The sequence below is a fragment of the Sturnus vulgaris genome, chromosome 1 (genome assembly GCF_052056855.1).
Source record: "Sturnus vulgaris isolate bStuVul1 chromosome 1, bStuVul1.hap1, whole genome shotgun sequence".
Classification (NCBI taxonomy): domain Eukaryota; kingdom Metazoa; phylum Chordata; class Aves; order Passeriformes; family Sturnidae; genus Sturnus; species Sturnus vulgaris.
Window position 1 is genome coordinate 85,644,082 of NC_142243.1, and position 27,628 is coordinate 85,671,709.

Below are 27,628 nucleotides of genomic sequence, written 5' to 3' on the forward strand. Positions count from 1 at the left end.
AAGTAGGGCATGGTGCCTCATTTACCATCTTGCATTTTTGTCCTAAGTAGTATTTTTAGCTGCACTATGGCTCTTTATGGAAAACTATATTAAAAAGAAAAATGGGCAAAAATATTTTTATATATAAGCATTAAAAAGTTTATAGAACATGGATTTAATAAGAAAATGCCAATGTTTTTATGGCCTGTCTTTTGAAAAACAAAATAGAAATGCATTAATTGATTAGTAATTAGAAATAATTAACACTTAAACATGCAAAATTCATTTATGTACTTAACTGCCGCAGAACATGGGATTATATTTTACAACTCCTTACCTAATTATATGGCTCCAGAATATAAAATTATAATGCATTAACCAGTGTAAATTATAAGTGCTCATGTAACTGCCTTTCATATTTTGAGTGCCTATAAAATACAATGATGTTTGGAACTAGAAAGGTTCAATGGTTTGTTCTTACATTATTTATATTATTTCTTATCAAATGAAGGCGCTGATGATTGCTATGAAAGTTGTATTATTTATCTTTGTTAATATTTAAACTTGTAAAAAAACTCCAAACCGATATAAAAATGCTGCATCATCTTGTTTATTTAGGTAGACTAACTTCACATTTTCTTAAGTTTGAGCTGCTTCATGGTTTTTCTTTCTATATTTTTACCTACTTTTTCACTCAATTCTCTAGTTATTTTATTTTAGCAGATCAAATGCCTGCCTACTCTGTCTCATTTTTAAAAGTGTTCTTTGGGTAATTATTGGGTAATACAATGTAAAGCTTTTAGGGAAATTCTCATAATTAAATTAATTTCATTTTCTCAGTATGTTTTAGGCATTATTAATTATGGATGGATTTGACTGCTGAAGCAATGGCTAATAAAACTTGTGTCTAAAATAGCAAGTTGCAAATACTCTATGACAGATTTTTTGTTTCTATTTGGTTGTTTTACCAGTAAGTGAATTAAGAAATGTACCGTGCTTATCCTATTTGCCATCTAACTTTGTATAGTTTTTATATTTTTGTATTCTCCAGCGAGTGTCATTGTTGGGCTTAAATTAAACCTTAAGAGTGAATGTATATGCAAATCCTAGTTGTTTATGCATAACCACTATGAAAATTTTTAATAAGCAATTAATTAGATTTTGTTCTAACCCTGCAGCAGGTCACAGGCAATTTTGCTTACCACTTCTCTAAGTCCTATTTGAACATGTATCATTACTGTTGTACTGCATTTCATTATCAAGTATAAGCTGTGACTGGGTAAAAATGGGCTTGAGCTGGGTGTGGTAGTACTTATCCTTATAGATATTTATTCATACCTTGGATACAACATGGAGGCAAGGAGCTGAATTAATTTAAAGTTTTCTTATTCTGTACATAAGACTGGAGCTAAGAGAAAGCTTCAGACTCCTTAGAGATGTTGTTGATTCATTATTTAATCATATCTTTCCTTCATTTTACTTCTAAATATATAAAAAAAAACAAACAAAAAACCCTGAAGATTTAAGAACTTGAAAACTCTCCCCATGCATAAAACAAGCTATATTAGACATAAGGAAGTCTATTTCCCACTTTACTAGATCAGTTGGAAAAGCAGTAAGCTTCAATGACCATTGAGAACTAGGTTTTATGAGTTCCCACAAATACAACTGAAGAAAAGGAGCAACAATTAGGTTGTGAAAACAAGTTAGCTTTGAAAAAATGGATAGCCACTTGTAAGAAGATAAATGGGACAAAGAAGAGATTTTTACAATCAAGATATGACATATAAAAACTGAAGAAAACACAGAGAGAGTGAAAGCCGATTCTTCAATGAATTTTCCCATTAAAATAAAATATCTTGATTTGCCCAATGGGAATCAAGTTAATTGTTTTCAAGTAAGACTTACTATAAAATCTGGGTCTAAGGGCTCTTTATCCTAGCCAGCATAATCAATTCCTTATCCATGCAGGAGGAAGCTCAAACAGGTTAGACATTGCACTCATTTTCATGGCCCTGAGTTAGGCATGTCATTTTGCTCCTGGAGGAAAGACCTGTCCTAAGGCTGGAATACAGCAAGACTTCCTCTTCAGTGCACAGAGGAGCACAGAGAAAAGCGACACAATCTGCTTTAGACTAAGATGGGTGTCTCTTCTTCCAGCTAAAGCAGAAACATTGTATAAAATAACTTTCTTGGAGTAGGTGTTTGAATTTTTCCATAACTATCTCTTGATCTCTGACAGGCTTCAACAGAAAACACAATAATTTTAGATCATGTGTGTTTAGAGCAGTCAAATTTCCACCTAATAAAAGTGGTATATTTCTGCAAAAATGAATTGTACTTTTTTGTTCTACAATGTGATGAACATCAACATTGCTTTTTACAAATGTATCTAATAATCTTAGAACACTTTATCCTTTGTGCCTAGTTGAAGGCACTTATGATGTACCCAGAAACCAAACAATGATTTCAAGGGCAAATAAATTTCCTGTAGTAGGACTGAAAACCTGACTATAATAAATGTGACTAGACTAGATCTGCCAATGCTTACATTATCCAGGAAACTTTCCCTGGGGTACATTTCAAAATGGAGACACTTTGCTCATGAGAATGGACACTTATTTGGTAACTCATGTATGGTGGCATTAGGGAGGATTCTGTGGCTTAGCCAATGGATCTTTTGTTTTTTTAACCTCTTGAGTTGTGGAGACTAAGGACTTACATTGTGTGCTGTGCTAAAATTCCAAGCAGACATAGGAAGACTTGGCCACTCTTTGTGAACACAGGAATTATTTAAGGCTATCTGATCACACGACTAGGTTTTTCCAGGTCCTGCTGCAAGTTTTGTTTATGTTTGACAAATTGTCATAAAAAGAGGTCTCCAGGTTAGCTAAACCAACATTTTTCATTCATACAACCTCACCTTGAAGTCTACCACTGCATGAAAACATACTCTCCTGAGTTAGGAATCAGTCACAGAAATAAAATGTTTCTACTATTTCTTGCAGCAAGGCTCTCCTTCAGCGTGGTTTCCTTCATCATCAATGAAAAGATAGGGCTGGAACACATCTCAGGAGGCCAAATAATTCACCCTCCTTCTATAACAGATTTTTCTCCCCTCTAAGTGGATTTCAGCTATATGTTTTAAGTTAAGAGATGATAAACTGATCTGTTCTAGGTTGCCTCCCATACTTGTGATTCTACCACAGATTTTCATGCCTGAATATTCTTATTGTTTTTCTAATACCCAGACTGACTCTTGCTTGCTGTGGTTACTTATTTTACTGTCTGCTGTGGGTATAGAGAGAAGTTTTTTCTGAGTAATGTTAATACTGAGATTCTTTGCTGCATTTATTTTCTCCAGCATATAAAGAAACATGAATGTATATACACGTGTATACATATGTAAATGAACACAATTTAGTGTTTTGTCTAGTCAGTCTTAGGTTTTTTCAGGAAGTCTCTTTTTGATTGAAAAAGGTGATTAATATTAGACATACTGCTCTCCTCTTCCTAGTTCTGGAGAGAATGCACAATTTCATTTTTTTTTGTAAATATGTGCACACTGGGACTATATCTATATGTAAGCACTGCTGAAGATCTTTTCCCTGGGAATACCTGTGGGAGGAATCCCAAGCCCATCTCTCGCTCTTTCTCTCTCCATCTATAATCCACGAGTTACCTTTTAGAGGGACAAAATAGAGATCCACTTAAAAATAGGTGCTCTGAATGTGATTTAAATAAAAAATTATCCTCGTTGTCCAAGCTGCCAGGTGGTTTAACTTTTTTTTTTGTGCCCCTCTATTTTTAAAAAATACATCCAGGATAAAATTTTCCAGATATGAGTTAAAAGCAGAAGAATGTATTTCCTTGTAGCTTTGGCTTGGGTGCTTAGCCCAGGGGGTGCTAGCACTTCTCTGAATTTCACTATGAGGATGTTTGCTCTCCCTGTGTGATTTTTTTTTTTTTTTTTTAATCTGTGTCTATTGCATTTCTGGAGTCACTGTACCCTAGCACCTCTCTGGTTAATCCCTTCCTAGATCTGAGCATTAAGCCCAGTGTAGGCATCCTCCATCTCAGTGTAAATATTTACAAGGATAACTGCATCTAACTTGTGGCTGAAGGCCTAACATTATAAATCAACAGAAAACTAAATATAAACTGGATTTTATATGTGAAGCATAGATCTTCCTTTAGGAGATGCACACTGTATCTGAAGAAAAGACAGCTAGCAATGACAGCAGTACACTTACAAGCATCTACAGACTAGAGTGTATGTGGAAATTATGAAAAAAATATCACTTTTGCATAAAACAGTGCCTGACAGGTATTCTGTCTCATCAGTATCTGGTCTTCTACTGCTTGCAAGCTGTAGTGCTGAAACCTGTCAGAGAATAGACTCTGAATAGTCATAACTTTATGCCCTTAACTTTATTCTGAACAGGTGGGCATTAAAGAGATATGTGTATATATGTGTATGCAAACACATACATGTGTCCATTCAGTCTTCAAACTCTATCTTCTGTGCTGCTCCTTAGTTTGGCCGTTTTTAAGGAATGAAATGAGTCTATTTTTGGAAGAATACTCTTCAACATGATCAGTAACGTTGCTTCTCCCTTTGTCTTATGAGAAGCTCATTAAGTAAAACTTAAAATAGGAAAGATGATCCTCTCCTTCCAATTCCTTCTATTAGTTTTCTGAGGAAGGCTTTTTTGAGTTTTCTATTTTTTTTTTAATAGTAGAAATAACTCTAATTTTTAGTCTTATTGTTACTTATTACTTGTTCTATGTCTTATAAAAGCGTTTTCAAATACATAGGTTTCTCATGCATTTAATTGCAGTGAATGTTCTCATGCCCTCCAGAAAGTCCTTTAAACTTGGATAATAATCAACTTTGACACTACTGGTATCATATGTGCCCAAAAAGCACATATTTTCTTACACGTGCTCATGACCTTTCTTCATTTCATATCTGAAAGCAGGGAAACAAGAAGCTCAAATCTATTTGGTTTTTAACATGCTGTCTTTTAAATTAGGTGGGCAAAAAAATCAATAGGTCCTCTAGTTCCTGCAATCTTCATTCTGCAAGTTCACTTCTCCTCATCAGAAACCAATGTTGGTTGCAATCTAAGGATAAATATGTGTGCGTGACTGGCGCAAGTGAACTTCTTATCAGAACATTGACAGAAAATCCCTGACATGCATAACCGTTAAGACAAGTGGCCTAGTTTTTAGGAGTAGTGTCCAAAGAATAGGAGATAAATCCAAATGAGAAGGTAAGGGGTAGACTTTTCATGAAGGATAAAAGGAGGAGGCAGCTTGGCAGCCTATGTTGAAATACTATTTTCCTAAACAAAAGTCTTTCCTGTCTAAATGCATGTTAAAGATATTATTTGAACAGATCTTCACAGCTCCATCTCCTCTGTTTTTATTAATTTTTAAATCCCAGTTTGTGTTCTTGAACATTTATTTGTGTTTAATCAAATTTTACATTTTACGGTGTCATTTGCCTTCTTTAAAAAAGGCATATTGTATTTGGACAGCAGAATAAACAGTACGTAATCATAACTTTATTTAGTTATCTATCTCACAGTATTGTATAGTGGCTTCAAAACCTCCCTCTATCTACAGACATTTGAGTCAAATCCCTGACTGAAGTTTACTGTTTACTAAAAATATTCCTGAATAAAGTCTGTAAGTATGCAAGATACAATCAGTTTCTCTTTTTAATTACAATATATGATGTAGTCTGGAAATTGCTCTTCATATTCTCAATCACACCTTAGCAAAACCATAAGACTTCCTCATAAATACCTTTGCTTGTATGGCATGGAAATCTAAAATTTTGGGATGATTTCTGTTTGACTTCAGAGATCACCAAAACTGCACACACATCTGTTTCACTGTGTTTTCTGACTTGTTTATTTCCCACCATAAGGGCTTCACTATCTGAGACAAAGGTTTCATTTTTTTCCATTTCTATCATGCCTGTCAGAGGGGGGTGTCATGGTATGATTCATTATTTTTAATTGTGACGAACAGCCATCAAATAATTGATACCAGATTGCTGCAGCAGGGGCTGTTTATGTCTGGCACAAGGGAGTGCAGAGTCACTGCATTTCTGTTCTGTATGATCACTGCTGGTTTGTGTGCCCCTTGGCATGTCTGCTTCAGCTGTGTTGCATGTACCACCTTTGGGCTTTATATTTCTTGTTGTAAGAGGTGGGTCGTGTAGGGTGACATGACAGGTCTTTTCTTGGTTTGATGCCACCTTTTCTTCAAATGTCAAATTACTTCTTGAAGTTTTCCACTTGTTAAAAGTGATTTATTTTGTTCAAACTTCTATTCACTGTTTCTTGAAGTATCTTGGGTAGTTTCTCTGTGTTAGCCTTTTCTCAGGTTGAAGTCATCAAAATGTTATCTAAAAGAAACTACAAATGGAAACTATACTGAGAAGTTCCTGATGAATGGGTGATATCACCTCATTCATCACAAGGCAGGTCATTCTGCAGTAACCCATCAAATGATACATTGCACATCTGTGGTAACACAATTTTTTCTTGGGAGTACTTCTGAAAGCATTAGTGTGAAAAGCATGTCCTACGTCCTGCTGTAAGTGTGTGTCAGAGAAACTGAAGACACACGAAGGGAAGAGAATGACATTGTGTGTATATTTTATTGCATTTGCTGACAGGATGTTAAGGATTGCAGCAGATCAGAAGTGTTCTAGGACTTCCTTGCTGCTTTGAAGGAAAAAGGCAGAAAAAGGTCAGGTAGCAGCTCTAGGTGATGTGGGTATATGGATAGCTATTTCAAAACTGTAGACTCCCAACCTGCTGAGTTATGGCACAAACCACACTGTGACATTCCATCGCATCCCTATGCAGAACAGATGCAGGCAGAGTTTTTACCTTTTGTGTTTTGCAAAGTAAAGAGTACAAATTGTGATCAAACCTCTAGGTTTGGAGAAAGAATTATTGAAATTTATGAAGTGTCATAAGCATCACAGCCATCTAAATGAAAATGATAGTAAACTATTCAAAGAAATAATTAATATTACCACGTACACTAATTTTGCATTCAAGTGGCAGATGTGACAGGTTGCAGTGCAGAAAAAAGATCATCTCAGATATTTCATATTTGTACCCACTCATGGGCTGAAACATTTGGATGATTTTAAGTGAGAAGTACATTTGTCAGACCTGTCTGTAAAACAGGTGTCACTTCCCACAATTAGAATGGTATTTCCAGGTCTTCAGTGGATCCTCTTCTTTTTATCTCTTCCACATTTTGATGAATATGTTTCCTGTGATACCTGCTTGGTCAAAAAATATCATATTGCCTCTTCACTCTGCATCTTTCTCCATTCTGCTTCCAGGGTCTTTGATTATTTAGATTTAGTATTTGTTTGAGGTCACTCCCGTAGTCTCTTTTTAAAAGAGGTAGCTGAAAAATCCAATCTTCAGGTAGTTTTTTTTTTTTTAAATGTGCTTTTTAGTCATTTATTCTCCAAGTTCAGTTATTCCTCATGCATCTGAATGCGCAGATTTTTTGGAAGTAATCATGACTGCGATGAGTTCATATAAATCAGCATCTTTATTGGGCCATTGTTTACATTCCTGGTTTTGCATTTGAAATACAGCATTTAACATGGCATTTGAAGTCAGGCTCTGATGAAGTTCATAAGTAACTATAGAGTAAATGGCTGTTAAGAAGCATGCATTGAAGTGCATGACTATCTGAAGACCGCTTTCATCAATTAGTCTTTGTAGATTGATGAGCAGCATGAATAAATAAATTCCCTCCTCCTCTCACAGTTTTTTTTTTTTCCCTCTGATGTTCAGCTTGCTTCTTTCATAATATTTAAAGAATGAGAATTCTAAGCTGTAGTTGGGGGTTTCTTAATCTTGGGAGTCTTCTATTACTTACAAATTTAATATTGACTTAGCTTTGGTGTGTGAAAATCTTCCTTTCTTGAAAGTCTGATATTGTGAAGTGGAAAAGGGATATGAGAGTAGTTTGAAATACTATTTTTATTTTTTAGGCTGGTTTGTTGGGGGTTTTTTAAGGCTTTTGTGTCTTAATACTCATGATTTACTGTCTATTTCTTGAATTTTTCATCTGTGTTAAGAGGAAAGCAACTTTATTTATAAGTCTTTCTCAATGGCATTAAATTCTATTTTCCTGATATTTATTCTAATTATAATAGATGGACATTCTGAAGGAAACTAGTCTTGATAGCAAGACTTACAGCAGCTGTCTCAGCTTTGGTATACTGAAAGCAAATCAATGTTTCCACCCTACTGCAATTTTATACCAGCTACCAGTTTTCTGTGTGTAAGCTGCAAAATTTATATTCTAGAGCAAGAAGAAAAGCGATTTGAGACACCAAATTCTGTAAAAAAAAAAAAGCGCAGTTAGGTTACTGATTGAATACTACTACTCTAGTATGCTGTGTTACATGAACAAATTGAATTACAGGACTCAAATTTGTCAATAGGAAGCTTTTACAGTAACTACTTTTTTTTATTCATGTTTTTTAAGAACTCTTAAGTTTTCTTTTCTCAATTGTCTTAAATATACATTCAATATTTCCAAGAGATTCAGAGAAAAGAATTTAGCAGAGTTTAACAGAGTTCTTCTCTGCAATGTAAGAAATAGGAGTCTCTATCAAACGCTTAAGACAATTTATTTCAAGGGCACCATTTGACACAAGTGACAGCAGGATTTCCTGAACCAAGTCTCTTTTGGACTTGCAAGTTGATCCTTTCTGAGCCATCTGGAAATAAACCTGAGTAATATGTCATCTCTGTGAGCCCAGGGTATTTTTTGTTTCTTGTTCAGTTTTTTTGGCTTTTTTTTTTTTAAACTTGTGCTTTTTAATAAGCGTTTGTCTTGCTAAGAACTGCCAGCATTATGCTAGTGCTCCCAAGAGATTATTTGCTCTCTCTTTAAAAATACTGATCATATGAAGAGGTAGTTTAGGTGCTGAGTAATGAAAGAGCAGCAAGCTGGCCTGTCAGTTGAAGGGTACTTCTCCTGGATAATCATAACTGGCATGCATGTTTGACATGGTCCATTTTTCTTCACCTTTTTTGTTCTCTGGACACACGAATGTCAGGAAGCAGGGTTACCAAAAGTGTAAAATTTACTTTAGAAGATAAGATTTTTGGCATCTTTTCCTTGATTGACATCTGTACATCCAGATTTTCACTAAAGCTCCAATGTGAATCTGGAGTAAACTTGGCATAATTTCAATAAATTGGCAGAATTAGTACTTATGAAGAGACTATTCATTTGGTTTGAATTTGTCCCTCCTCTGACTCCATCCTTTGTGGCTCTTTGGAGAGAAAAGGTGACTTGTGGAGGGTTGATGTTGTAGTGTCTTGGTTTTTTTTGTTTTGTTTTGTTTTTTTTACCAGACTGTGATTGACCGGGTATTACCCACAGAAATATAGCTGATACACATGCCTTGCCCAAAGCAATGCATTTATGAAGCACCCAGTTTCAAAGCGTTCTGGGTCTGAACATTTCCAACCTATCCCTCAAATAGGGTTTTGAGACAGTGTGCATGTCTTTGCCATTGGGTAGTTATTTGTGAGCATTGTTATGCTGTGCATACAGCTTGCTGTCTTAAAGATGTTCTGAGAATTGTGCTGATGACCTACATTGGAAGGCAACATTTGGTTCTAGATTTTTAAATGAGGCATGCAATTTATAAAATTTTTGAGTAGAATTACATTCTGGATCGATGTGAGCAAGGAGATCAGTAAAGCTCCTATTTATCTCTTCCAACAAATCCAAAAAAGAGTGAGAATTAAAGGTCCAAAAGCCTGGGATTTATTATTTTCTGTGCCAATTGAAGGCTGTCTTCATGTGCAGTGTACAAAAGGCCTTTTGCTTGTTACTGAAATTGCTGACTAAAATGCCCACAGCTGACACACTTGTCAGAAGACTGACAAACATCTGATTCAAGAAAGTTTTCCATCCTTTTGTTTGACATTTTGGTGATTGGTTATCATTGTGAAAGGGATTGTTAGTGAGTTATTTTCATTCTGTAGTGCATACAGATATAACTTATTTTATAGCTCTGCCATTGCTAAAACGTAAAGCAACATTTTCTTCCTCTCTATGTGCACTTAGGTGAACTTTGTTTTTAGCACTACCACTATTTTGAGAGAAAATACTGCTTTCAAATATGTAAGTTCTCAACACTGTAGGCTACCATCACCACTGCAGGCAGATGATAGCTAAATCTGTGGGTCATTGTCCAGACTTTCATTTTTTTAATACTTTAATGTGGCTAGACAAGTATTTCATGGCTCCCACAGAATGCCCATGACAACTAAAATGAAACGTAAGCCTCATACAAATGTTATACCTCCTCTGGTAGAAAGTTAATCTTTGGGTTTAACAGGTATTGTCAGATTTTAATACAGTAGCTAAGTAAGCATTTTTAAAGTAGTTTAATCCTTGATGCAATACAGCAAGTGTGCTAGGGATTGTAATGGGCCTTTTTTGTCTTCTCCTAAGAGAACATCAGGTTGGATGAAAAGTATTAATTCAAAGTACGCTAGACTGTTATAAGTTAAGCCAGAAAAAAACAAAACTGTTTTCCTAGGTTCTTGTACTGCATTAGCTATATCTGTTCTTCAATATGTTATTTGTAGGCAATGTTTTATTCTTTGAAGAATCCAGGAAAGGTAGCTTTGGAGGGCACTGGAAGCACCCCTTTCCAATTGTACAGAATTCTGTGTGTACAACCTGAATGACTGAATGCAGAACCACTATTCTGCCTCTGAGTGTTTGTGTGGCTCCAGTTTTGACTTTGAACTACAGCCTTAAAGGATTGGTGTTCCAGTTCTCTATGTCTGTTGTAGTGGAGATAATGGAAACAGTCGTAGAATTTTTAATGTTGGAAAAGGCCTCTAAATTCATTGAGTCCAATGGCTAACCCAGCACTGTCATGTTCAACCCTTAACCTTATCCCCAAGAGCCACATCCACATAGTTTTTGAATATTTACGTTTCCTTAAACTAATTCTACAATGTGGTTTATAATTTAGTCACTGCTCTATCCCCACTATGTATCAAGATAGGGTGTACATTTATGATGTCTCAGGGTTACTATTGCTTCAGATTCTTTGATGAATTTGGCTAAGAATCACCCATTCTTCAGACAGACATCATCTCTATCAAACGCATCAGTTCTCACAATGCTTCACATTTTTGAATAGCTCAAACCAGCATCAGTAAGCATCTGTGCCCTTTTCAGCATCTCCCACAGCCCTGATTTGATGTGCCAGACCCCCACAGACCTTCTGTTTTTGTGATCTGTTTCAGCCAGAAGGATGACACTGGTTCTGAGGGGAATGAAAACTTAACATGAATATGCAATTTCAGAGCCTGTAGAACATTTTGGATCTGCTTCTGAGGTTGTCATGTTTTATAGTGACAATACTGTTATGTTCAATGCTAAGAAACTGGCACAGGATTTCTGCTTTCCTTCAGGTGCAGGGGAACATCAACATCCTTTGGCAAAGTGGGCATCTGAAATGAGTAACCTGGGACAGGGAACCCATCTGATAAATACAAAGAAGAAATGGTTAGACTTTCAGAGTTTTGGATCAGATGGTGTCAAGAAATCTCAGATGTATTTCTGACACCAAGCCTGTGTCTTTGTTTCTCCTTTGCCTGCTGCCACCTAAAGACAATATTCAAGGCTAAATTTCATTCCTGTGGGACTGAAGTTGCACCTTAAAACTTTGGTTTTAAGAGAACTTTTTATTATGCTTACAGAGTACACTCCTAGACTTGGGAAGTTCTGTTTGTATTAACATCTAGAGATCCAAAGGAAAATCCATTTTCACACAGCCAAAGCATTTTGTACCTTGACAAAATGCTGCATTTAGAGCTCAAGCTATGTCTGGGACACCACTGAAAAATGTCTTCTTTCACAGCATTTTCTTAGTACAGTTCTGGAACTGAATCTGTCTTTCAAGATTTGGGTTTCTGCAGAGATGCTCACTATGGGCATGACTTGGTAGGGTGATCCTTCAGTTACTGTCTCAGTGAAGGCCATCAAGATCCTGACAGCTGAGACTGGAGTTCTTTAAATGTGTCATTTGTGTGGACATGGATGAGGGCAGCCACTGCAAGAAAGATGGAAATTGCATCCTAGTAACTCCGGTTTGCTCATAAATGGAGCATGTATATGTAAATGTTTTGAAGAATTCTAGTTGCTGATGAGGAACTCATAAGAAATATGGACTGGGTCAAGGAATTTGAACAACATAATATCCCTTGACAGGGCCTGGGAAAAATCCTAGGGCTACAACTTCTGCATAGTGCTCAGGAGAAGTGTTTTGCAATTTTCTCTTTGCTTAAATGCATTCATTTGTACTTGCAGGAGTGGGGAGAAGGCAGATATGGGCCTCTGATGCTTTCTGATAGGGCACTGATTACATTTTTTTGTCTCATATGTTGCTTTTGTATTTCTAAAAGAGTGAGAGAAGTATATTTCCTCCTTTCAGTCCCTATTCCAGACTTGTAGTTTCTCCACTGGTACTCTCTTCCTGGATGAGTGTCTGGGATGCTTTCTCCATTTCTTTGATAGCCCCATTAGTAGTGACTGGAAAGTTTAAAGTTTGAAAGAAAGGCTGAAAAAATCAAAGTTGTTTTAAGGTTAGTAAATAATTTAATTAGGATATCATAAAAATGCATTATGAAGCTTAAATGAATGTAAGTCTTGTTTTTCTATAATTTGCAGAGATTTCTGCTTTTCAGGACTCTGTGATAGGTTTTTTTATTCCTAATCAGTGTCTTGCATCATCAAAATGTAATAAAATTTTAATGTTAAATATAGACACTAAGAACAATGTCTATATGACATTTAACTATGATTTGTGATAGTTAGAACTGTTTTATTGTATTGCAGCTTTACTTTAGTTTTTCCAACTGACCAGACTACAAAATTAAAGCTGGGATGAGGATTTGTTTTGAATTAAACCTGTATGGTAACCTTTGAGTCCACTTGAGTCAGAGATAGCAGAAACCCTTGCTATGTTCTGAACTAAGAATGTGTGGGGAAGTTGTCAGAGAGGATGTTACTACTCATTCAGTTTTCTCAGGAGCTGTAACAGGTTTCCCCAAAAAAGGAATTGTGGAGAAAACAAAGATTTGAATAAAAACACTGACTTTAATATGAACCCTTCCTGCTTTAAGAAAGTTTGGCAGGTATAGGCTTGTCTGATTTTAACCTACCACAGATTGATTGCTGTCAAGAGCCATCTTAAGGGAGCACTGAGGGTAAGCATAGCTGATCTAGAACTTGTTGAGACTGGAATTTGAGAGAGAATCTGAAGGAAGTGCTATTTGCATGAAATTCCAACCGAACCTGAAACAGTGGTCTTGCTTTGTGATGGAACTCATTTTATTCCTGCAGCAACAAAGAGGTGACTTAGCTTTGTCTACCCTTCTATTTGCTGTTGTCATATACAGCATTCACTTTTGGTATGAAAAATCTATTGAAAAAAAAAGGTCTGAGGTAGGTAGTCCTTGCCTTTACGCCCATCTTCTCAGCTGACCCCATGCCCTTTAAGGAGCATGACCTCACTGTGTGTTTCAGAAAGACACATTTCCTAGCCAAGGTTGACTTCAGAAAAGTCTGCAAAACACAAGCAACAGAAGCTTCCTGGAGAAGCTTTTGTATGACAACAGCACCAGATTGGGACTGTGACACAGAGAATTGCATCTGCCAGTGGACTGTGTCTGTGCCAAAGATAGTCTTTTGGATGTCTCCTTTCTATGGTCTTCTCTCTGAGCTTGGGATGGAGTTCATGATGGGCCCAGGATGGAGAGAACAATGAAGACATGGTAGACTTTCTTTGTAGACACTGCAAGTTCTACTAATGACCATTCTTTTTCTTGGAGTTCAGAATGTAGTTTTGCAGCTGTTCTCTTACACTGAAAAGAAAAGAGCTTCTCTTTCCTGTTACTTGTGCTTGATAGGAAGAGAATTATTTTTCTTTGAAATGGTTAGCATCTACCTTAAGCATCTAAGCCTCAAACCAATTTTTTCTTCCATCACCTCTGACTCGGGGCTTTTTTTGTCTGTTTGAAGATGATGGAGTTACCTTTATCTCAAGTGTTTTCTTTTATTATTCTTTCTTTATATTTCTGACATAGCCTCTTCTCAGGATGTCTTGGAGCTTCATCAATGGCAAAGAACTGGGGTTCTTGTGACATCTCACTCTTTGCAGCTGATACATTGACAAGTGGTCTTTTTTGGTCTTGAGTTAACCTGGACTCTAAACCTAAATTTAAATTATCTATTGAGAATTTGTTAGTGTCTACCACTGATTTAGTCTTTTGTCTATTTGTGGTTTTGTTAACCATTAGGAAAAAACCTAAACCAACAAAAAACATTCAAACCTCTAGGCTTGAATCCCATTCTTATATTTTGTGGAATAATCTGCAAAGTTTTAGAAGCTTTGGTTTTTCCTGAACCATGGAAACAGTTGGGAGGTTTTATTGATTTGAGTCAAAGATAGAAATTTATTCATACTAGCGTACTTATAAAAAGGTCTAAACCTGATGTTACATCTTCTCTCCGATGAAGAAATGCAACAGAAGTAGGAGCACTGTGGTCATATGGTAGAATGCTTAGTCTTGGCTTCTCCCTGCAATTTCAGTCTGCTGACCTGAGTGCTAAGCAACCAGCTAAATGGTGTCAATCACAATGCTGCCATCCTGCCGTTAGACAAAATGAATTTCTTCCATTTACTCTGTAATGTGCTGCATGGTTGGCATCAGTTATTTTCATTCCTTTCTCCATAATTTTCTGGCTTTCTGTGATGCTACAAAAGGCAGATTTGCATAGCTAGTGAACAAAAACAGATTTGTGGATCTGCCTGTGCTCCACATTATTAGCGAGAAAATTACTTTTGTACGTATTCTAGAATGTCTTGCACAGAAAATGGTGCATTGTTGGAATTATATATGAGTGAATAATAGCTGAGACATATGTTTACATTGACTGTTTCTCTCAGCCCTGCTTTCTGTTGTACTTCAGGTAGTAACATGATTCCTGCTGCTATTCTGTTCTGCTAGCTGAACAGTTCTCATAGTGTTAAGTCTTGGAATGATTGCACTTCTAGGGACTTCTAGCTAAGAATAAATATTGCTGTGTCTTTTGAATACAAAGTGTAAATGACATTATTCTATTCATGTTTTAACTTGAGTTTTTATGTAGAATTACCGTGTGAGAATAGGAACATAATTTCTCTTATTTAGGCATTATTTTAAAAGCATGTTTACATATAAACATTAAAGGATTGTTTTCCTTGTAGTAATCAACCATGAAAGAGATGATAGACATTAATTGTATTGATTTAATTTTTAAAAATAGCTTCAGTATGATTTTTGACATTTTCTTTCTCCATGTTATGCTAATCAAGGATGTTAGTGCACCTGATTTTGGTGACTGTGAGTTTCTCGCCAGCTAGGGTGTGAGTATTTTGTGTGGTATAAGCCTGTACTAATTCACAGAATGAATGCGTTGTAACATCTTTGAAGATTTTGTTGGGAGGTCCTTTGCACTTCTTTTGTTTTCCTTGTAGCATTAGTGGGTCACAGGTATTTTCTCTGGAAGATAGAATTTTATGTTTGTAATTTTATATTATGATTTCACATGTTTTTCTACAGATTTATATCTGTGTCCCATATCTTCATAAAATTAAGCATTTATGGCTTGAGATTATGACTTTTACCTGGACTATCATAAGATATAAATTCATGTAATAAGCAATCACTAATGAGTGTAAAACTGTTGACATTGACATGGAGTTTCATTTAAAAATATCCATATTCTCCATCTTCTACAGCTACAGCTTTGTGGGCAAAATGATTTCAGGTGTGATTTTGTGTAATGATGTATTGTGAGTACAAGATTCCTCATTTAGACATCCTGTGTAGATAAGCATATTACAAAGTTAAATATTTAAGTGTTAATACTGAATGTGCCTCCACATAATTGCAAGGACCTGTAACATATGGGTGCAAAAGTAAAGGTAAAGCTTAAAAAAATTGTGTTTCTTTTATCTCATAAAAAACCTGGAAAACAATATACTCTTTTCTTCTTTCTCTTGTTTTCCAAAATACATTCTGTGTAAATGAATTAAAATTCTAGAAACACCTCTCATCCCATGAAGATCTAGACTAATGCCTCAGTAAAATGGATGTAGATTTTTTTTTTCCTGTAATAGTAATAACATTTGCAGAGATGAAATTGTCAGGATAGCTATTAATACCCCAAATTAAGCCTTACTCATAATCTTCAACATGCTGAAGATAGCTCTTGATACATCCTTTGGGAAATCCATACAAAATACTTTGCATTGTTTATGTCTGCTGAGTTGTAGCAAAGCTGCACATTCTTACTCTCTCTCCTGTTAACTAGTTTTTGACTGTTGGAAATTTTTGTAGCCCTATTAAAAATGATATGCATATTTTAAGCTATGCAATAACATCCCGTATTTGGGTTTATTCACATGTCTTAATTAGACTCAATTCAGTCCATTTATTTGGAGGCTGCTGAAAAGGAGAAGTGGCAGCAAATTGACAAGTTTAATGTTTGAAAAAGAGAAATAGATGTACTGGGTTTATGGATAGATTCATTTGGGACAGGAAAACCTGAGTTTATTTATGTCCCCAGTCAGAGTACGGGTTTAAAGAGTAGCAAACTGAAGCCATTTGTGAGCATAATCAGCAGCACTCATTACTGGCTTCTAACTAATCTGGATTTTAACTGATAGACGCATGTGTGTAGAGGTTTAGATGTCAGTGAAGCTCACCAATAAAAAAGGACCTGTCTAAGATATTTTCAGCATCTAGTATTCTTCACTGAGGCACCTACTTCCCCTCTGCATATCTAGGTTGAAAATTCCCGTGGAAAGTTTACCATCAGCTGCCTTCTCCTTGATGCAAACAATTAAGCTGCTTTAATTTCCAATAGCTGTTATCGTCTGTCTGTGTCTCACTCTCTGAAGTATTAGAGATGGTCTGGATGGTTCTGATCACACAAGATATAGTTTAAATCTTTGCTTGAAGTTAGAGTCAAATGCTAATTGGTGTTTGAATACTTTTTGATTTAATTATTTGGTCTGCCATATCTCTTTCAAAACAGATACTGTGCTAAGCAGTGCTATTCTTTTCTGTTGTTTAACTGGGCATATTATATACTTGGATTTTTAAAGTAAAACCTTCCTTTGATAGAATTGTCTCCCTTTCTAAGTCTAAATTTTATACACTTCTGAAAAAGCATGAAAACCAGGCAAAAGTTTAGGAGTTTGTGTTTTTCTTTAATGTAGTATGGAAGAATAAATGTATAGTGATTCAAAGGGAACAATGTAAATACAATACAATTCAAATAGTGTTAACATTCAGCACTAGTTTGTATTTTCAGTACTGAATATCCTGAGTTCTAGGAATGTAGGTGTGCATTTAGTGGCCTGCCTATGCAGGAAAACTTGCAGCACTACGTCTTTAAACATTTCAAGGATCTTAAGATACGAGTCAGATAAAATTGTATGTTTCCAGACAATGTTAATGAAAATGTTAAATAATTCACACAAATCATTGCATAGAAAATACTTGGAATAGCTCTTGTGAAATTTATTTTCAGTTTTGCAATATACCCACTGCCATTTTTTGAAAATTTTAATTTAAAATGCATAATTCAGTAACGCTTATAGGAGTTATTACCCTGAATTAATACTTCAGCATTTTAGAATGATCAGTATAAAACTTTAATGTCTTTGTTTTTATTGAAGTGGTTTCAGAAAAAAACCCATAATTTCTTTCTATTTGAGAGATCTTTATGCCTACTATTCTTAAATAAATAAATTAGCATGATGCTTTTTTTCTGTGAAAAAGTAAGTCATTATTTACGCCATGGTCTGGCAATACCCTATTAACTTCAAAAGTATCACTAGTTCAAAAAGTCTTTGCACTTTCATGAGAGGATTTATTGTATGGGTCTAATGTGGTGGGGGATTACTACCAGAGTGCACTGCATTTATTTCTGTCAACATAATTTCTACTTGGCACCTCTTGGAACTTGACTCTCGTTTGCCCTAATGAATGTAAAGAGTCATTCTACTGGCAGTGGTTTGAAAATATCTTCAGTTTAATTGCCGAAATTAAGCTGCTTTGTGTCCACAGAGTAAGAGGTAAAATTAGCACAATTCTTGGTTATAAACAAAGCCTCAGGTGTAAGTATGTGGAGAAGTTGAACCAGCTCCTCCTGGTTGTATTTAAAACACTGACAACCCCTGTGCAGGGTATTATTTCAGTTTTGAATGTCTTATTTTAGGTTCCAGTGAGCTAAAGATTTAAAAATAGAATTGAAATCTACTCAGAATAGAAATAAACCTAATTTTTAAAAAAAGGCCAAGTAAAGAAGCAAAGATCAGCTGCTTCCTGGGCTGTATCAGCTTGAATATGGGTTCAGTTCCAGGGAAGTGATCTTTTACCTCTGTGACACTTGTGAGGCCATATCTGGAGTATGGTGTCAATTTCTGAGTTTCCCAACCTAAGGGATTGATATATGGGAATGAGTCCACTGAAGGGCCATCAAGATTGCTGGGGAAGTGGAGCAAATGGAATACAAGGAGATGACTAGGTAAGGGAAGATTTGGGAGAGATCTTCCCATTCCTTCAACTGACTAACTGGAAAATGCAGAGAAGAGGGTGCCAGAGCCCTCTTAGTGGTGTGCAACAGTAGGATGATATGCAAAGCACAAAAGCTGAAAAATGGGAAACTCTTATCAGATACAGTTTTTTCCCGTGAGTGTTATTTTACACAGGAATAGGTTGCCGGGAAGACTCTGGAATCTCTACTGTTTTCAGGGTTTGATGGGTCACAGCCTGAGCAACTTCATCTAATGAGACCTGCTTTGAGCAAGTGTTTGCACTAGATAACTCAAGCCTATATTATTCTGTGTTTCTGTGAAAACATGCTACTTGAAAACTGAATGAGCATCTATGCTTTGGCTTCACAGAATGATCTTAAAACCATTGTAATTTAATGTGTAGTTGGAATCTTCACTAACTCTTCTTTTCCCCCAGTTTGTCCAGTTGGAAGATAATAAGAAAGTACTTGTAGGTTACTGAGCAAGAATGGAAAGTTGGAGGGCTTTCTGTCCACATTAAACTCCAAGAGTGTTCTTCTTTCACTGACTGTGTTTGCATGAATTTCCCAAACTGGCCAAAGCAAGTGGGGATGTGGGCAGTGGAAAAGTAATTTAGAAAAAAATGTGGAGTATGAAATTTCCAGACTTTATTAACATAGCATGAAAAGCTGAATAGGTCCTGGAGACAAAGGGTAAATTGCAAACATGAGAACTTCTCTCATGTATGACCCAAACAATGTTGTATCAATGTCAAAAATATTTGGTCTCCTTGCAGATGGTGTCAGTCTGGAAGAATTGTAAGTAGTAAGAACAGGGGCATAAATTTAGGCAGCCACCAAAGGGTACCGTCCAACTTGCTGCATCTGCATTTCATATCTAAGATCCCAATTTGAGGATCAAGCTGATTAAAGCATACTCAGTAAGTAGTTTTGTATCACTAAAGATAGACTTCTAAAACTGGTGACCCAGGGACCTTTCAGCCTCTCTGGGATCTACAGGAAATCATAAGATTGGGACTCTGACTTGTGCTGCCCCACCTTCTGTGGCTTCAGGCTGCCAGGCAAAGATTACCATACCTGGGGGAAATTCTGTTCCTCTCTGTGTTTCTGGTGCTGCCAAGAGCAACCATGACCAAAGCTGTTCCACCAACACAGGCTGAACCTGCTCCTGGTCTGTTTTTCACTGGACCTTGCTGAGGTGACATTGTCCTTCTGTTCCACGCTATGCGATCTCAGGCCATCAGGAAAGATACCACCTCTGCTCCAGTCCATCTGAGGAACTGGTTCTCCTGTTCTATTTCACACAAACTCCAGTTGTTTGACATAGATTCTCCTTGGCAGTATTTACATCATTGCCTGTGACTGGCGTGATGCTGTTTAGTGAAATGTGTTTTCAGCCCTCACCTAGCTCTAGATCATTCTGGAGTTTTAATATCATGATGAATTATTCTTCTTTTCTCACTCTTATTCTCTCTCTTTTTTCCTTTTTGTTTTTGGCCTTAATTGAAGGAGAAATCCTCCAGTGAAAACAGGAAATTCACATGTCCTACATAGTGCAAGTTGCAGTACTGTGATCACCTTCATGCAGACTCTATCCTGGTCCTGCCCTCAAGACTCTAGTCAAGCTCCTTGACCTTTGCACTTCTCTCCAAGCATGCACAGGAATTGTTAGTTTATATTCTTTTGTTGGATGAACAACACTTATTTAAAGATTTATTTTCTGAGGGTTTTTAGAGCACTAAAGAAGATGCCTCAGCCTCATCTTATGGAAGCAAATACTCATATAGACAGATATAGCATTTATTAGTGACCTGGGACCCTTTGCCCATCAATGAGGAATCAGTGATCATGCCCAGAGGAAGTTCCTTCATTCAGTTTTCTGAGGTAGACATGAATAATTGTTTTCTCATTTAAGCTGTTAAGTGTACATAGATGAACATTAAATGCCATTTCACTGGCTGCTTCTGTGGAGGTGGAGTGTGCTGACGTTATCAAAAGTGATAAACATGTCACATAAAAGCATGAAAAAGCTTTTAAAAGATTGATGTTTCACTTAATTGATAGCTCAATATATTTGATAATCAACTTTTTGGACAATATTTTGGACAGTATTTTATGCTGGGTTTGGTCTTTTTTCCTTAATATTTTCCTGAGATCCAGGGCCAACTTTTTTTTGAGGTAAGATGACATTAAAAAATTATCTATGAGCCTTTTCACTCTTCCAGACTTTTCTGGGAGTTGGTTTCTTATTTGTTTTCATATCAGGACTGACGTAAGAGTTTCTGCTCTAACAAGAAGGATGATATTATAAACAAGAAAAGAAAAAAATAAGTGGGTGACAATAGACTATGTCTGAGCCTGCTTATGGTCTAAGTTAAACCTTAATATTGCTGACCTTTATCTCACTGTAACAAGGTAGAAAGCAGCAGGCACTCTATGACTCATTTCACCTCCCAGAGCTTGACTGTGTTTCTCACCATGCTGGCTTTGAGAAGGGAAGAGGAAACATTAGTATTTTGCAGCACAAACATTCTGCCCCTGATGCTGAGGAGATGTGCGGGGCAGGCAGGCTCTGTCTTGCAACAAAAGTCACTTCACACCGGTCATGTTAATTGCATTGCTTATGTGAGTAACTACTGTGGTTTAGGAATGGCATTCTCCAATTTAGTGCTCTCACTAAGATTCTCTAAATCACCATCACTCACTCCCTGTGGTGGGATGGTGAGGAGAATTGGAGGCACAAAAGGCAAAGATCATGGCTCGAGATAAGAACAATACACTAACAGCGAAAATATGAATAACAGAAGTGTACAAGAGAGGTGAGTGATTCACATTCAAAATGCTCAGAATTGGGTTTGCCCTGCTCCCTTCATCACGCTTACTTGACCAGAAGGAGCCCTTCTCCCCAGAGGAGACTCTCTTCCCCACGCCCTGGCAAGGACATGATGTAGTATAAAATAATCTGAGGGTCCTGACCATGGCCCCTCTTGCCTACTGCAAGAATTAAACGTGTCCTGGCTAAAGCCGGGACACTAATTTAACAGTAAGTTTTGATAAGAGCAGGAAAATGCTGCTGGCAGCAATGAGCTTGAAAGATCACAGGCAATTTTTCCATGAGTTTCTCCCTGTACCCAAGATTTGAGCAGCAGCAAAGAGATGCTTAGTCATATGTCAGAGGGTGCTGTATTTTAAAATCAGTCCCTGATTGCTCCTTTCTTTTTTCTTTTTGTTGCAGAAATCCATAATAATGAAGGAAATGATAGAATTTATCTTTCTTTAATCAGCATATTTATTCATGTACTCCTGAAATAGGCTTTAAGTTTTCTTCAAGCTTAGGTTTGAATTATTTCACCAGCACTGCGACAAAGCATCACCAGTAAGAGATGTGAAGCTAAAAACCCAAGGCAGTGAAAGCTTAAAGGAAGGAAAAGAAATGTGAGTAATTTTGTTGGCAATGTCTGGAAATTTCTACTTTCCTTTCCCTCTGCAAAATGTATTCAGAGAAATGCTCCTAAAACTGAGTGCTTCACATAATGTGTCCAACTGCTGTTGGAAGAGATTTGCATTTTTTAACTGACCAGAACAGCTGCAGTCACTAGATTATACGCATTTGCTAGCAATTCTTCAACTTAAATAATTAAAGATTCAAAGTTCATTTTGTCAGTTTCATCCTAATAATATTTTTTCTTTATTTGTTCCCTACATTTTTTCCCCTTAAGAATATAAGAGAACTTTTGTTTGTCTGTTGGCTTTTGTTTTTATTTATTTTTCCCTGGAAGGTGAAGATGACCAGTGAGATAGCAGTACAGATTCTACTTAATTTTGAGTACTGAGTCTAAGGTTCCTTCTTGCAGGCTTTAGACTAAAGCACCAACCATATTCTAATCACAGACCAGTTCTCGAATCAGGTTATTGAACCTGGCTCTGTGACATTGTCATGTTTAAGCTGATCTATCCAAAGCTGTGGCTGCATCCAGATCTGTATTCCTGCAATATTTCTAGATGAAGTTGATTATTCCAGTACCTTATATAAAAACTGCTTGAAGTTTAAATAAACTGAGATTCCATCATTTTGTTTTTGAGAAAAAGGATGAAATACTTTCTCAAAAGTTTCTAAGCATATAAGATTTTAACAAATTTGATGTTAGGTATCTGTCAGGGATGTTGAAGCTGTGCTTGCACTAAAGTTGTAGCATCTCGTTGTTGAATTAGTTTTTCTTTCTTAAAAATTTTCCTCAGGCGTTTTTACCAAAATACTTAATTAATGTATGTTTACTTGTATTCAACTGTTTCACTAAGCTGTGAGGAAAGTAGAAAATATTTGCTAATTTAGGAATTCCATGAAGTAACATAGCTTTTAAAAATCCATCTAGACCTTTAAAGATATGGAAGAATGCTTCTCTCCTCTTCCTACCATGAAGTTACTTTACTATGGAGGTACAAATGTCTGTATTACAAAGGGAAATTGGAACAGTATCAGAGATGGAATCTCTGTGTGAAAATATCTGTGACTTTCTCCCTTCTGTTATTCTCAAAACTCTTCATTTCATGATGAAAGAAATTACTGAGTGTGAAAATTGGAAGGGTTGCTGTAAGTGATCTCAGCTTCAGAAGCAAATAATATTATTTTATCCTATTACTTAATCACTAATGGTTTATTACTATTGTGGATAACTTTATGGATAAGTTTAGTTACTTGAATTGAGTTCTGCTAACACTATGAGGTATACAGAAAAGAGAAAAAATATGAGCAAAAGTGGATCCAAAATAATGCTCTATAATTATAATTGAAAGTGTATATGTTGCTTAGATGGTACTGGTATGGTATAATCCTTCCAATATTTATCCTCATTTACTTTCTTCTGCTTTTGTTTTACCTACTCATTCTTAAAGCAGAGCACCTTTAGGAAGACAATAAGTTCCATGATAGATATCAAAAGGTCTAATTATTTCAGGTAGTAATCTTGTATTACAGCAGGTATGGAATGCTAAATGAAAAAGAATTGGGCAAGTATGGAAAACCGTTCTTTTAGATATTAGTCATTAGGTCCAGAAACCTATTTTTCAAATTCCATTTTGTGCTTTGCAAGAGGGGACAATTGATGGTGAACAGTTTTTTGACTGCATACATTTTCTCTTCTTTCTGACTAACATCTAGAGAACTGTTATATGGCCTCCATTTTCCTGGGAGTCTTGGAATCTTTCCTAGACACTCTTTGAGAAGAATGAATTTTGTGTGTGGAGCAGTTTCAGACTTACTTCAAGTTCCTCTAGTGTGTTCTTTGAAAACTAGGTGTTTTCAAACTCCAAGGCAAGAAAGCAATATAGTATTGGTGAGAATTTAAAAATAAACTAATTCTTCATGTGGGTATATGTTGTGTTTCAGGGGCTTTTTGGATGGCATTAATAGCATGGCACTAAACCCCAAATACTTAACACACAGCAGAGCTCTTTATTTCTGTCACTTTGCAAAAGACATAAGTGATAAGGCCTTGGGAAATTAGTAGACCAGTACCTATCTTTTCCAGGGGTCATAAGTTGTAATCATGTATCTCCTCTTACTTTGAGAAAAGAGAAGAAACCATTTTTTCATCCTTTGGGACTGTTTTCTCCAGGCACTCAAAATTATGACTTTTTTGTGTATTCTGCTGACATAGCACATTAGCAGTATCTGGTGACATGACTAGATTTTTCTTTCCCTAAGTGAAGAAAGTATTGATATAGGAGTTTTATCTGATTTTCAGAAATTCATGCCTTTGAGAAGAATGGGCCACTGTGAGGAAAAGAAATAAATCTAAGGTTGAAATGTTCATAAATAGTATACATTGTCAGAAAAATGAGGGGAAAAAATTAAATCAAGGAGAAGTCATCAAAAAGTAAAGTCTCCCATGAAGGTCAAAACCTCTACTGCCAAAGAAGATATATAAAGTAGTCAGAGCTGGAGCTACGGCCCCAGTATTGCACAGCCTCATCTTCTCATTCTCAGAAACCCACTCCTGGATCTTTCAAGGGCTACTGTTCTGTACTCTACTTGCTGTCCTATAACTTACTATGCTGTTGTATGTATGGTCTGCAAGGTTAAGTTCATAATCCTTTACAAAGTCACTCAGTTTGCCTTTAAAATCAGGCAAAAATCTGTTAAGCTTCATTTCTAACCCTGTATTCCACACTGGTTTCAATAATCCTTTATATCAAAGGGTAATGTTTTATGTGTTACATTTACAGCCACAGTTTTTCTCAGTTCTTCAGCACATGAATGAAATAGGAGAAAAGATGATATGGTATGTTTAATTTTGTCTCTAAAATCATAATTGTAAATTTTTGAAGTCTTGAAGTCAATGAGAATTGGAAGTAGCTGTTGTATGGAATTAAAGAGACTTGTATAAAAGTACCCCTGAAATACAGTCACCTACAAATCAGGAGTATGATCTCACCTACAAATCAGGAGCACTGGTGAAAAGCAACTCCTGCTGTTGCCCAAACCTCCTACTTTGAAGAACTAGCTCAGTTTACCTCTGGGTACACAGTGTTGAGCAGTGTTTGAAAGCTGCACTCGGAAGTGGGTATCAGTAGCAAATGTGCATAACATGAGAAGATACCTTTCTGAAGAACAGGTGGCAGCTCTTTTATTCTGATCACCCTCTGATGCTGTTGAATGATTTTATTACACATTTTAATGGTTAAATATAAACTTTTATAAGTGTGTGACAATAATCATCCAGCAGTTTGTCTCTACTGAAAATGTATGTTAGAGAGGAACTTGGGAAGAATTGCTTTTCTGAGATCTGTCTCTGTACAATGCTGAACATCACACATGATGTTCATCCATGCCCAAAATCCATGCTGAGTGAAATTTTAGTGCTACTGAAATCAAAGGCAAGACTAATCTTGGTGGGAGAGTTTGAGCAGTCCTAACCATGTTACAAAGAGCCATGAGAATGTTGCCCTCTTCCAAACCATCTGATAGATAAGTGAACTGTGGTAGAAGGGGATCAAACAGGGAATTTCATCCAGAAGTAGCACAGAAATCAGTGTCTATAATTGCAGAAACCACAGAAAGCTTAAAAGGACAGGATGTAAGCTGTGTACTTTGGAAAAAAAAATTAGCTCAGAGCTATTAAGGCACATTTAGGACTCTGCATGACCTCCTTGTACCAGCTTCCACCTAACTGGCAACAGAAATCCAGACTGAAAACAGCAGCCTGAGGTTTTAATTTGTTTTGCAGTAACCTATATTTAAAAAAAACAAACACCCCAGAACTGTGTCACCACTCTGATGTTCTTATGACGATAGATGATTGGGAGCTTCTGCCTAAATACTGAGGACAATACAATACTTTAACTTCAGGTGCCTGGGTAGAGCTAGTTGTGCAGACTCCCTTATAATTCATGGAGAGAAGAGTCCAGCACTAGGGTATGACTCATGGTCAGGTGTGTATCCTAGGATGAGATAAACTCCACTTTGATGTGCCTGTGGTCTGCTTATTGACTATAAAGGTGCCCTAGGCAGCTATCTCAGATGTAATTTTGTGTTCAGTAGACTTCTAATGGTGAATGAGAATGAGTTGTATCCTTAAGCCTGACTTAAATCCATTTCTAAGTGCTTGCTGTGACCTTGTATTTCTGTTTTATCCTCATTTTTTGTTGATTAGACTGGTATATTACATCAGAGCAGGAGAGCTTTACCCAGCAACTTTGGAAACAGTTTGAAATGCAACATAAATCTTGTTTCTGTAGTGTTGTACTTTCCTCCTGCCAGTGCAGTTTATATGAAACAGAAACAAACATCACTTTAAATATTTCAGTTTCCCCTTAACACTCTTTTAACACTCTAAATACTTCTAAGATTAGCATAGTAAGGCTGCTTATACTGAGGTTTGCTATCCCAGGAAGTGCACTGGATATGAATCACTATTGAACAGGCATATCTGAAGATCCTTCTGAATTCATTCATTTCCACAACCCAGTTTGCTGACGTCTTTGAATTTAGTAACAATAGACTTTCTCTTGCATTATTTAGATGATTAATGAAAATCTCCAACAATACTGAGCAGACTAATGTGGAGACTTGTTAACCATGTAGCAGTACTGTGACTGTTTCACACTCTGCAGGTTTTGATCTTGGTTGCCTCATATCCTTGTGAAAATTCCACAGGAAATCCTGCCAAAATCTCTATAATTTATAAATTCCATTGCCTTTCCACTATTCACGGGGCATAAAATTCTGCTAAAGATGCACATTACTTTGATTTCATGTGACTTATTCATAGAAGGAGCCTGTCTTAGCTATGATTTATTTTTTGTGCTATCTTTGCACGTGTGATATTTTTGAATCTAACACTTCTCTAGGAATTTATCTTAATTAAAAGCTCCCCAAATCTTTCCTTACACCATTTGTAAAAATGTGTGCTATGGGCTTTTTCCTAGATATGTTTTTCCATGAGCTCCTAGGGATAGTAATTTAATTGTTGTACTTCATCCAGATTTTTAAGTATTCTTACATGAAATTTGTCCAAACTGAACAGCCGGAGAATATTTAATTTAGCTGAGCTATTTCATCTCTCTTTAATGCTGAATTTCTATGCTACTAATAAAGCCTCTTCTAACTGAGCAGTTATCATGGATGATATCTTTTTGCCTTTATGTTTTATTAAAATTTTCTACTTTCTGGTACCATATGTCAATTATTTCCTGTCTTGAGTAATGGACTCATGGTATTACTCTTTTTTTTTTTTTGTTATTAATAATGAAGAAGGGAATAAACGGTTTACTGTGTCTGGAAAAGGTACAAAGAGGTACAAATGTACTAAATTTCAGTGAGGAAAGTTCACATTAAATGTTAGTAATTTTTTTAATGATAAGGGCAGTGAAGACATGGAAAAGATTGTCTAGTGAGGCTCTGGAGCTATCTCTCACTGTGTATCTTCGAACACAGGCTGGTCAAATTCTCTTCTGTTTT

General features: G+C 36.3%; 1 protein-coding gene across 1 annotated transcript in view; it reads left to right on the forward strand.

Moving 5' to 3' along the window:
• Positions 1-22,085: 22,085 nt before the first annotated feature.
• SEMA5A (semaphorin 5A) overlaps positions 22,086-27,628 on the forward strand; it is a 411,339-nt gene continuing 405,796 nt past the window's right edge. The window contains exon 1 of the mRNA XM_088171122.1: positions 22,086-22,104. The gene's annotated coding sequence lies outside the window, so the exon portion shown is untranslated. The remainder of the gene's footprint in view (positions 22,105-27,628) is intronic.